General features: G+C 45.8%; 1 protein-coding gene across 1 annotated transcript in view; it reads right to left on the bottom strand.

Moving 5' to 3' along the window:
• LOC122552047 (ciliogenesis associated TTC17 interacting protein) overlaps positions 1–7,335 on the bottom strand; it is a 98,611-nt gene extending 91,276 nt beyond the window's left edge. The window contains exon 1 of the mRNA XM_043694601.1: positions 7,200–7,335. The gene's annotated coding sequence lies outside the window, so the exon portion shown is untranslated. The remainder of the gene's footprint in view (positions 1–7,199) is intronic.
• Between the last annotated feature and the right edge of the window lie 2,440 nt (positions 7,336–9,775).

Raw genomic sequence — 9,775 nt, 5'->3', positions numbered from 1 at the left:
TCCACGCTTCAGGCTCTCTGCCTTTATTCCTGATGAAGGGCTTTTGCCCGAAACGTCGATTTTGCTGAAGCTCCTCGGATGCTGCCTGAACTGCTGTGCTCTTCCAGCACCACTGATCCAGGGACTTGAACACTGGCTACCTGGTACAGAAGGATAGTCATTATCACTTTTTTTGCACTGTAAGACCCCCAGTTATTGACTTGTAATTTTTAATTTATTTTCTTAAGTGACCTATTCAGCCAAGTTATTACCCACCTCTGGAGCAGGTGAGGCTTGTTCCTGGTCCATGGTAGGGACACAACCACTGCTTCACAAAAGGGTCTCAGTTATTTACTTGTTTTTTTAATGTTTATTAACGTATTCTTTTAATCACCCTGTTCAAAGATGTTATTGCACACCTCTGGAGTAGGTGGGACTTGAACCTAGGCCTCCTGATCTGGGGGGGGGGAAAGAGGGCGAGGGGAGAGGCACTACCAGTGCACCACAAGAGGGTCCCAAGTTATTGGCTTGTAATCTTTCAAAGTGGATGGTCTTTCTCTGCCAGCACCTTCCAAATTCACAACATCTGTCATCTAGAAGGCCAAGAGGAGCTGCCACCTTGGAACAACGCCAGCTACAACTCACATCCAAGCATCAGGTGCAGCTCCAAGGGTAGCAGCAATCTTAAGCACAAGATCCTGTTTTAAAGTCCTACTCTAGGACTTGAGCACATAAAAACCAACACTGACACTACAGTGTGGCACTGGGGAGTGCTGCATTGTCAGAGGTACCTTCTCTCAGATAAGACATTAAACCAGGTTCTATTTGCCTCTTCAGGTGGATGTGGAACATTCAGTAGCAGTGTTACAAAGACCTCAGGACACTCCTCCTTCAATCAACATCACAAAACCTGATAATCTGGTCATGACCACATTCAAAGTTAAAATAAAAAGCTGCATCTGGGATGCTGAGACACAGAAACAGAACCAGAAGACACATGCCATTCTGAGGTAAAAACAATGACTGCAGATGCTGGAAACCAGATTCTGGATTAGTGGTGCTGGAAGAGCACAGCAGTTCAGGCAGCATCCGAGGAGTTCCAGAACACGCCATTCTGACTTGGAACTATATCACCATTCTTTTTATTAATTCATTCACCAGTCAATGGCATTGCTGGCAATGTCATTGTTTATTGCCCAGTTAAGAGCCAACTAGCTGTAGGTCTAGAGTCACATGTAGGCCAGACCAGGTAAGGAAGGCAGTCTCCTTCCTGAGTGAATCATATGGGCTTTTCCCATCAACAATTAGCAGTGGTTTCATGGTCATTATTAGAGTCTTAATCCCAGATTTTTTTTTACTGAACTCAAATTCCACCACGGCAGGTGGTGGGAATCAAAACCAGTCCCCAGAACATTACCTTGGTCTCTGGATTAATAGTAGGGAGGATTTTATAGAACAGTATGGTGGGATCACATGCAGCGTGACATAAACCCAAGATCACAGTTGAGACCGTCTTTCTGGGTACCAAACTTGGCTATCAGTTTCTGCTCGGTGATTCTGCGAACAATTGCCAGACAGGAATGTTTCCTCCTGATCAGGGAACACTTCAGCCGTCAAGGACATTCAGCCCTGGTACACAACCATTAAAGACACCTACTGCTCCATCCCCCCACCCACCGGAAAATCAGATCACGGTGCTGTGTTCCTCCACCCAGTTTACAAACAGAAGCTGAAACGGGAGAACCCTTCACAAAAGGTAATGCAATGCTGGTCCAAAGCTGTGCACGATCATTTCTGGGACTGTTTGGAATCGATAGACTGGACTGTGTTCAAATACACAGCAGAAAACCTAACGAGTACGCCACCGCCTTCATAGACTTCATTAGCAAATGCTTTGGGGCCTGCAACCAAAGCAGTTCAATCTGAGTGTTGCCCAAATGGAAATCTTGGATGAACCAGGAAATACACTCCCTATTGAAGACCAGACTTGCAGCACTCAAGCCTTTGACCCAGACCAATATGGGGAATCCTGATACGATCTCCGCAAAGCCATCAGGAATGCCAAGAGGCAGTATCGGACCAGGTCAGAGGCTCAAAGCAACCAAACAGACTCCTGACATCAGTGGCGAGGCCTAAACATCATTATGGGGATACAAAATGAAGCAGAACAAGATAACAAACAAAGACACATCACCCCGTGAAGTGCTCAATGCTTTCTACGCTCAGTTTGAGCAGAATGCCAGCGATATGTTGTCACCGGCCCTGAAAGCCTCGGACGCACTTGTGCCCACTGTCACTACTGCAGGTGTCAGATTGGTCTTCCGGGGAGTCAAACTCTGATCCTGTGCAGACCAACTGGTGGAGGTATTCACCAACTGCTTCAACCTCTCCTTCTAACAGCCGAAGTCCACCCCTACTTCAAGAAGACCACCATCATCCGCGTACCTAAGAAAGCACAAGCAATATGCCTTAATGACCAATATGCCTTGACTGATGTATTGTCACATATTTTGAAATAGAGTGAAAAGCTTTGTTTACGAGTAGTGCAGGCAGATCACAGTAATCAAGGATGTACAGATCAGAAGTTGTGACCTCTATAATCATGAAGTGCTTCGAGAGGCTGGTCATGGCCTACATCAACTCCAGTCTCCCAGCCTGCTTTGATTCCCTGCAATTTGCCTATCAATGTAACAGGTCCACAATGGATGCTATATCCCTCGTTCTGTATTCATCCCTGGTACATCTGGACAACAAGGACATCCATATCAGACTCCTACTCATTGACTACAGCTCTGCCTTCAACACCATTATCTGTCCAGGCTGATCTCAAACTCTGTGACCTTGCTCTTGCCTTGGCCCTCTGCAACTGAATCATCAGTTTCCTGACCCACAGACCGCAATCTGTGAAGATAGGCAACAGCACCTCCTTCACAATAACACTCAACACTGGAGCCTTCCATGGATGCATTCTCAACCCTCTACTGTACTCTGTATACCCACACTTGTGTTGCCATATTCCAAATGAATGCCATGAATAAGCTCTCTGATGACACCACCGTAATTGGACAGATATGTCAAACTACAGAAAAGATATCGAGGGCTTGATGACGTGGTGCGATGAGAACAATCTCTCTCAATATGGGCAAAACTAAAGAACTGATCGGAAAAAGAAAGGAGGGGAACACGCACCCCCACCCGCCATCTACATCAACAGAACTGAGGTTGAGAGGGTTCCTTGGAGTGATAATATCAACAACCTGTCCTGAACTTCCCACATAGATGCAATGGCCAAGAAGTACAACAACGCCTCTTCTTCCTCAGGCGGATCAGGAAATTCAGCATGTCCATAAGGACCTCACCAACTGCTACAGGTACACCAGTGAAAACAAACTCTCTGGGAGCATAACGGCCTGGTACCACAACTGCTCTGTGCAAGACCATAAGAAACAACAGAATGTTGTGTTCACACCTCAGACCATCACGGAAGAAAGTGAGGACTGCAGATGCTGGAGACAAGAGTTGAAAAGTGTGGTGCTGGAAAAGCACAGCAGGCCAGGCAGCATCCGAGGAGAAGGAGGATCGACGTTTCGGGCATAAGCCCGGAAGCCAACCTTCCATCCATAGACTCCATTTACATAGCTCGCTGCCGTGGAAGGGCTGCCAACATCATCAAAGATCCATCCCACTCCAATAATGATCTCCTGCAACGTCTTCTGTCAGGCAGAAGGTACAGAAGCCTGAACACGTGCACCAGCAGGTTCAGGAACAGCTCCTTCCTGGCCATGATGAATGGACTCTCTCGCCTAAAATAATGCTGATCTTGCCTAGCGCACGTCGTGTGGAATGTAACCTGAATGCCTCGTTTAAGTCTTTTTACGACCTCTGTTCTTACATCCTTGCTTACTATGATCTGCCTGCACTACTCGTAAACAAAGCTTTTCACTCTACTTCAGAATACCTGACAATACATCAATCAATCAATCAATTGGGTAAGCATCCTCCAAGGCAGCCCTTGAGATACACAACAACACAGAATAACTGAGCGGAAACTGATAGTCATGTTCCGTGATCTTGCGTTCATGTCGCACTACATGTAGCCCCATGACACTGTTCAGTTTCTGTAAAATAGAACATAGAACATTACAACGCAGTACTGGCCCTTTGGCCCTCGATGTTGCGCGAACCTGTGAAACTAATCTGAATCCCATCTAACCTACACTTTTCCATTATCATCCATATGTTTATCCAATGACCATTTAAATGCCCTTAAAGTTAGCGAGTCTACTACTGTTGTAGGCAGGGCATTCCATATCCTTACTACTCTCTGAGTAAAGAACCTACCTCTGACATCTGTCCTATATCTATCACCCATCAATTTAAAGCTACGTCCCCTCATGCTAGCCATCACCATCCAAGGAAAAGGCTCTTACTGTTCACCCTCTGATTATCTCGTACGTCTCTATTAAGTTACCTCTCAATCTTCTTCTCTTTAATGAAAACAGCCTCAAATTCTTCAGCCTTTGCTCATAAGACCTTCCCTTCATACCAGGTAACATTCTAGTAAATCTCCTTTGCACACTTTCCAATCCTTCCACATCTTTCCTATAGTGTGGTGACCAGAACTGTACGCAATACTCTAAGTGTGGCCACACCAGAGCTTTGTACAGCTGCAACATGACCTCAAGGCTCTGAAAAGCAATCCCTCTACCAATAAAACCTAACACACCTTATACCTTCTTAACAACCCTACCAACCTGTGAGGCAACTTTGAGGGATCTATGGACATGGACACAGAGATCTCTCTGCTCATCCACAGTACCGAGAATCTTACCATTAGCCCAGTACTCTGTATTCCTGTTACTCCTTCCAAAGTGTATCAACTCACACTTTTTTGCATTAAACTCCATTTGCTACCTCTCAGCCCAGCTCTGTAGCTTAGCTACGTTCCTCTGTAACCTGCAACATCCTTCCGCACTCTCCACAATCCACTGACTTTAGTATCATCCGCAAATTTACTAACCGATCCTTTTACGCCCTCATCCAGGTCATTTATAAAAATGACAAACAGCCCCAAAACAGATCCTTATGGTACACCACTACTAACTGAACACCAGAATGAATATTTCCCATCAACCACCTTTCTTCTTACAGCTGGCCAATTTCTGATCCAAACCGCTAAATCACCCTTAATCCTATGCCCCTGTATTTTCTGCAATAGCCCACCATGGGGAACCTTGTCAAATGATTTACTGAAATCCATATACACCATATTGACCGCTTTAATCTCATCCACCTGTTTGGTCACCATCTCAAAGAACTCAGTAAGGTTTGTGAGGCACAACCTGCCCTTCAAAAAACCGTGTTGACTATCCCGAATCAACTTATTCCTTTCTAGATCTTCCTTCTGTTCTGTTCTGACACCATAACCTGTTATGATCTCTCTACCTTAATTAGTTTGTGCAGTTTTAGATTATTTGTTAATTTGGTTAGATCCTTGGCATGCGACTCTCATACCTAGCATTCTATTCCAGCTATCTCTCTGATTATAAAGTCTGCACCTGGGTTCTCCCTTCTCTTAGAGAAAGTGAGGACTGCAGATGCTGGAGCATTGAAAAATTTGGCGCTGGAAAAACACAGCAGGTCAGACAGCATCTGAGGAGCAGGAGAGTCGACGTATTGTGCATAACCCCTCCCCGATGAAGGGTTTACGTCCAAAACATCGATTCTCCTGCTCCTCGGATGCTGCCTGACCTCCTGTACTTTTCCGATGCAACACTTTTCGACTCCCACTTCTCTCTTCACTTCACTAATGAAGGGGAAACACTTTGAAAGCTTGTGATTTCAAATAAACATGTTTGACTATAACCTGTTGTGTGACTTTTGACCTTCTCCACCTTACTAGCACCTCTGCATCATGCCTCTGTTCATGAATACCGCCCACTGGGCCCTACCATTAACTGCGTAAACCCTGTCCTTACCAAAATGCAACACCTTACGTTTATCTAAATTAAACTCCTTCTGCCACTTCTCCTCAATCCTAAAGAAGGGTTACACCTGAAACAATGACTTCTCCACCTCCTGATGCTGCCTGGCTTGCTATGTTCTTCCAGACTAGCTTGGATTCCAGTATCTACATATTTTGCGTCTCGGTCCACGGGGTGGACCAGTCAATCTACTCTCAATCATCAGCAAAGTGATGACCTAATGGTATTATTGCCAGACTCTTAAGCCAATCATGTTATAGGCACATAGGTTCAAATCTGGCCATGACAGATGATAGAATTTTAATGGAGAAAGTGAGGTCTGCAGATGCTGGAGATCAGAGCTGAAAATGTGTTGCTGGAAAAGCACAGCAGGTCAGGCAGCATCCAAGGGAACAGGAGAATCAACATTTTGGGCATGAGCCCTTTTTCATTCCTGAAGAAGGGCTCATGCCCGAAACGTCGATTCTCCTGCTCCTTGGATGTTGCCTGACCTGCTGCGCTTTTCCAGCAACACATTTTCAGCGCAGATGGAATTTTAATGCAATAATAAAAATCTGGAAGCCAGACAATAATAACGACCATCTAATTACAATTGCTAGGTGGCTGCTTTTGTCCAACTCGGAGAAAGTGAGGACTGCAGATGTTGGAGATCAGAGTCAAAAAGTGTGGCACTGGAAAAGCACTGCCCATCAGGCAGAATTTGAGTTGCTGGAGAGTCGACGCTTCGAGCATAAACTTGTCCAGCAGTGACGAAGTAGACCGAAGATCCTTTTTCTGGCTTTAGACCTCTAGGACACCATGGCCAAGCAGGCTTCCTCAACCTGGAGAACAGGTAGCCCTCAAGGGAACATCATTGAGAGAGGCGGGACATTACTTCAAATTCCCACCAATCAGATGCTGGGAAAACTGACAGATCGCTAGTTCGACCAATAATCTCCCAGATCTGGGGCCCGCCGACGTGTTGGAAAATCGGTTTGGACAGTGGATTGGTCTACGCTACATGAAGGCTAGCTTATTCAGCCAATGGGAGCTCCGGACGCGCTCACTAAGTGTCGTGGACAGCAAGCCAAAACAGGACCCGCCCTTTGATTGACACCACTTTGCACCAATAGACAGGGGGAACTGCACTGATGGACAGTTGACCTAACCAACCTGTAGGCGAGTACTGCCACTCCGAAGCCAACCCACCCACCTCCCGTCAAAGCCAATCCATGCGTGCGTGAGGGCGGTACCGACCTTGACAGACAGCCTATTCGACCAATTAGTGAAGGGGTCCAGTCGCCTAGACAACCGAATACACCAATCGGTAAACGGCCGATGGCGGAGACCAACCTCACACTCCTTCGCGGTGAACGACGAAAGAACAACGTAATTTATTATTATTCGCGTGAGAGAGGTCGAGGTGAAATGTTCGAATTTGGCAGGCAGGAACTTTGACTTCGCGTTGAGCGGTAGGAGTCTCTCGCCGCCGGTTTGTCGAGGAGCCCCCTCCTGCTGCGGGCAAACGGCCTCAGCGCGAGTTCCGCGGCGGCGGTTACCATGGAGACGCAGCGGCCTGCGCCCCAGGACCCCGCCTCCAGCATAGCCGTCCTGCACACTGCCTGCAGTCACCATGGCAACGAACGCCTAGGCAGGCCATTCAGCCCATCTCCCCCGGGGACAACAGCAGGTTATAGTCCAACAGGTTTATTTGGACTCCTAGCTTTCGGGGCGCTGCTGCATCTTCAGGTCTTTTTTGATTAATAGTGACTTTTTGCAGAAGAAAATGCAATTTTAACAATTTTGGAACATGAACACATCATTCTTTGACTATTATCCATCATTACATCTGTTATTATACTCTGTCATGAAATGGGTTGCCTTTAATGCAGTCCATAAGACAAAGCAGCAGACTTAGGCCATTCAGCCCATCAAGGCAGATCCATCATTGGATCATGGCTGATATGTCCAATCTCCTCCCTGCTCCCCTAATCTCTGATCTCCTTACCATTAAGAACCTATCCATCCATCTTAAATACATTTATTGAATGCTTTTCACACCTTCTGCGGCAATGAATTCCATGGATACACCACCTTCTGGCTAAAGAGAAAGGGTTTGTTGATAATAAGCCAGGGAAGATAGATAAGTCATAATGGAATGGGGAGGTGAGAATGGGTTGGATATATAGAAAGCAACCTATTTAACCGCAGAATCCCTACAGTGTGGAAACAGGACATTACACACATCGAGTCCACACTGAACCCTCCAAAGAGCATCCCACAAGACACACCCCAACTCTATCCCTGTAACCCTGCATTTCCCATGGCTAATCCACTTAGCCTGCACATCATTGGACACTATGGATAATTTTGCACAGCCAATCCCCCAACCTGCACATCTTTGGACTATGGGAGGGAACCCACATAGACACTGGGAGAATATACACTCCCCCAAAGATGGAATCGAACCCAGGTCCCTGGATATGTGAGGCAGCAGTGCTAACCACTGAGCCACCATGCTGCCCCCATGGATGATGGAAATAGCAGTGAGCAGTTTTGGTCTCCTTATTGATGGAAAGATATACACTATTGGAGGCAATCCAGAGAAGATTGACTAGGTTGATGTCAGATATAGAGGGATTTTATGAAAGGTTGAGCACTTTTAGCTTGGAGAGTAGGAGAATGAGATTAAACCATATTGAAATATAAAGATTGTTAGGGGGCTTGACAGGGCAGATGTGGAGAGTCTAAGATGAGAGAGTATAATCTCAGAACAAGGAGTTCACACATTTAATGCAGAAATGTGGAGGATGTTTTCACCAAGAGCAGTGAATCTATGGAACCCTTTACCACAGAAAATGTTGAGGCTGCGTCATTAGGTATATTCAACGCTGAGATTAATGTTTATTTTTGGGTGAATAAAGTGTTACAGGGAAAAGGCAGGAAAGTGGAGTGGAACTCTGAATTCTGAAGAAGTCAAACTGATTTCAAAATGTTAACTGTTTCTCTTTCTCACTAAAGATGCTGTCAGACCTGCTAGGTTTCTCGACCATTTTGTTTCTACAGCAAACGTTCTATTACTGGTATCTACAGGACCAGGAGTGCATTGTTGATCAAATATTCTGGATAATCAAGAGGTCCACATAATTTAAAAGCACACACTAAAAGTACAAGAAACATAATGCAGGGGGTATACTTCATAGCATAAATCACTTAATAACAACTCAACTTTGCCTTAAATAAAACTTACAGGCAGCCTTCTCACTCGCACCCTCAACTGACTACTCGGACATTGCGGTAGATAGTCATAGAGTTGTACAGCACGGAAACAGACCCTTCGGTCCAACCTGTCCACGCCGACCAGATATCCCAACCCAATCTAGTCCCACCTGCCAGCACCCGGCCCATATCCCTCCAAACGCTTCCTATTCATATACCCATCCAAATGCCATTAAATGTTGCAATTGTACCAGCCTCCACCACATCCTCTGGCAGCTCGTTCCATACACATACCACCCTCTGCGTGAAAACGTTGCCCCTTAGGTCTCTTTTATATCTTTCCCCTCTCACCTTAAACTTATGGCTTCTAGTTCTGGACTCCCCGATCCCAGGAAAAAGACTTTGTCTATTTATCCTATCCATCCCCCTCATAATTTTGTAAACCTCTATAAGGTTACCCCTCAGCCTCCAACACTTCAGGGAAAACAGCCCCAACCTGTTCAGCCTCTCCCTATAGCTCAAATCCTCCAACCCTGGCAACACTCTTGTAAATCTTTTCTGAACCCTTTCAAGTTTCACAACATCTTTCCAATAGGAAGGAGACCAGAATTGCA

This window comes from Chiloscyllium plagiosum, chromosome 7 (genome assembly GCF_004010195.1).
Source record: "Chiloscyllium plagiosum isolate BGI_BamShark_2017 chromosome 7, ASM401019v2, whole genome shotgun sequence".
Lineage (NCBI taxonomy): Eukaryota > Metazoa > Chordata > Chondrichthyes > Orectolobiformes > Hemiscylliidae > Chiloscyllium > Chiloscyllium plagiosum.
This window is presented reverse-complemented; position numbering and strand designations above follow the sequence as displayed.